At 64.2% G+C, this 3160-nt stretch overlaps 1 protein-coding gene across 1 annotated transcript in view; it reads left to right on the top strand.

Annotated features, from left to right (window-relative positions):
• The window catches only part of CELSR1 (cadherin, EGF LAG seven-pass G-type receptor 1), a 109059-nt gene that overhangs the window by 56816 nt on the left and 49083 nt on the right, over nucleotides 1-3160 (top strand). The gene's annotated exons all lie outside the window — the stretch shown is intronic.

Below are 3160 nucleotides of genomic sequence, written 5' to 3' on the forward strand. Positions count from 1 at the left end.
GCAGGTGGGGCGCCGAAACGCCCTGCTCTGGCCCCTGGGTGTCTCCCTGTGGACGTCCCCCTGTGCCCCACACTCTGCAGATCCTGGGGACCCATGTCAGTCTCCGCCACTTGTCCCGCCCCTGCCCCTCCCCCTCCCGCTCAGTCAGGCCCCGCGAGTCCCTCGACCTCGCGTCTCCCGCATCTGGCCACTTCGCTCCTTCCCAGGCCCAGCGCTGGGCCTCCCGCCGTCCTCTCTCCCTGGGGACCCTTGTGTGTCAGGCTCTGCTCTCAGCCTGAGAGGCCGGTCCCTGTCCACACTCCTGCCGGGCCCGGGCGCAGCCCAAACTTCTTCTTTAAAAAATTATTTCAGAGAGGGAGGGAGAGGGAGAGAGAGAGAAACATCAGTGATGAGAGAGAATCATGGATCGGCTGCCTCCTGCACGCCTCACACTGGGGATGGATCCCACAACCTGGGCCTGTGCCCTGACCGGGAATCGAACCCTGACCTCCTGGTTCACAGGTCGATGCTCAACCACTGAGCCACACCGGCCGGGCAAAGCCCAACCTTTAAAGGTGCACGGGGCCCTCTGTGGTCTGACCTCTGACCCCTGACCCTGGCACCCTGCGTCCCGGGACTGAGCCGCCTCACCTCCTGTGTTCTCTGGACCTGTCCAGCCTCGCAAGGCTATTTCCTCCCTCCTCCCCCCTCGCAGCTTCCTTCAGGAAGCCCCCCTGGCCCTGGCCAGGCCACGCTGCATTCCAGCCCTGCGGACGGCCTGGTGACTGCCCGCTAGCCCTCCGGCTCCTGCCTCTGACGTCCTGGCTTGCAGGCCAGGCCACCCTCCTCCCTGCCCGTCTGCAAAGGTCCTGGCGGGCACATGAGTGCCAGGGGGCTTGGCTCGTTGGCAGGTTTCCTACTGTGGCTCGACCTTCTCTCTCTAGACCCGTCCTCACGTGCGTTGTCTAGAGCGGGAGTCGCGCAGGCCTCCGGGGCCTGACCTTCGTCCTGGCTGCCGGGTTATTGGTCTGTGCTGACGTGTGGGAGGCCGAGGCCTGTCCTTCTGAAACCTTCATTTAAGTGACCACATGGGTCCCTGGCTGGGGTTCTGCTGCAGGCGCCCGGAGGGGGGGCCTGCCTGTGCTGTCACCATGCCGAGGTCCGCCGTCTGTCCGTGCTGTCCTCCGCCTGGCCTGCAGCTCCTCAGGGGAGCACCGTCCTGTTCCCAACACCCCAGGCACCCAGGCTCGCTGTCCCCCCGAAAAGGGGACGGGCCAGAAGCCCCAGGGCCGGAGGCGGGCAGGCCCAGGGCGAGCCTGCCGGAAACGGACAAGGAAGTCCGCCAGCTCCAGGTTCAGAGCGACTAGAAATAAATGTGAAACTACACGTCCACGTGACACGTTCTGTCCACTTGACAGCAACTGATGGACGATTTCCAGGACACGTGATGGTGGCTAGGACGCCAGGGCCATCGTAAAATCAGTTTTTAAAAAAATATATATTTTTATTGATTTCAGAAAGGAAGGGAAAGGGAAAGGGAGAGGGAGATAGAAACATCAATGATGAGAAAGTGTCATGGACCCGCTGCCTCCCGCACGCCCCACACTGCAGATGGAGCCCACAACCCAGGCATGTGCCCTGACTGGGAATCGAACCCTGACCTCCTGGTTCATAGGTCAACACTCAACCACTGAGCCACACCGGCCGGGCAAATCAGTGTTTTGTAGGGAACGACCTCAAAAGCAGAATCTCCGTATTTGGACAGAAGAACAGCAGTGCTTTCGAGGGTGGCTGCTCGGGGGCAGGGCCAGGGGGCAGGGCCGAGGGGCGCCGTGGGAGAGGTGGGCGCCGTGGGAAAGGTGGGACGGGGCACCAGCGCAGCTGCGGTTTCCACGGTTACTCTCCTGCTGCTTCTCCTCTTTCCGTCCTGTTTGCCAAGTGCCCCCCCTCTGAGCAGCGAGCTCCCGGCTGCCTCCCTCTCCCCGCCCGGCCTTGTTCTCTCCCGCCCCTCCCCGCCCAGGCCTCCTCTCTGTTCCTCGCCTTCCCTCTCGCTCGCACCCGGGACCCTCCCCTGGGCCCCGGGCCCCTTCGTGAGCCCCCGTCTGCAGCGAGGACAGAGCTGCCCTGAGTGCCCTCCGCGTGGGGCCTCCAGAGAGCAGCTCCCAGGGGTCCGCGGAGAAACCGACACCGTGAGACCCCGAGAGCTGGGGGCCAGTACGTCGCAGATTCTGGGCAACAAGCCTGGTGTCCAGTGGGTCCCAGTCTCAAATCACCCCCTTTTCTGCCGGCTCACCCCGCACCCAGAGCCCCACTTCGCTGAGCGGGCGTTTTCTCTCTCGTTTGTCATCAGCTCGGCATTCTAAGTGGCTTCCCAGTCTGGCCAGGAGCCGTGGCTTTTCTGACCCGGGAGGCGGGCCAGGCGAGAAGCAGGACCGTCCCCACGAAGCCTCCCTCGGGGACGCAGCTCCTTCAGGAAACAGCCCCGCGGGCTCGGGAGGTTCCACGGGGCTCTGTGCCCGGGTGAAGGGAGGGTGTGGCGACTCCCTGGGCCTGAGCCCCCCAACCCCTCAGTCAGGGACCCGCGGGTCTGACGGGGCGGCTCCCTCAGCACCTGGGTGGGAGAGGCTCCTGAGTGGTTGTTGTCTGGTCCGAGTTAGTGGCTGTTTCTCTTGAAGCGTCAGGTCTGGCAGGCCTGTCCGTCCTCCCGAATCACTCGCGCCTTCTCCCCGATTTTCCAGCTCCCGCTGCTCAGCCCTCGGGGCCCAGACCCTGTGTGGGCTCCGGGTGCAGTGAGTCACACTCCCGCCCCTGAAGGACCCTGCGTTCTTATCAACAAATAAATAAGGAACATTCTAGAAAGACACTGAGTGACGTGATGGGCGGATGGGGTGGGGAGCACAAGTTAGATGAGTTGGGGACATCGCATCGGGTGGCGGTGGAGACGGGTGGGGGGGGCCTGGGCCCTGGCGTGCTTAGCGGAGACCCACTTCCGTGGCGGAGGGTGCCCTGCCGTTCTGTTCCCACATCTCCAGTGGGCACAGTGGCGGCGGCATCTTGTAGACGCCGTGCAGGTGCAGCCCCTGCCGGGTACGCAGGCGTGGCGGCCAGGCCCTGTGGCATCGGCTGCTGCTCCTGGAGAGAGCGTGGCTCTCGTCAGGTTCTGTGGGCCGTCGGCTCGCGA

Source organism: Myotis brandtii, unplaced genomic scaffold (genome assembly GCF_000412655.1).
Source record: "Myotis brandtii unplaced genomic scaffold, ASM41265v1 scaffold952, whole genome shotgun sequence".
Classification (NCBI taxonomy): Eukaryota; Metazoa; Chordata; class Mammalia; order Chiroptera; family Vespertilionidae; genus Myotis; species Myotis brandtii.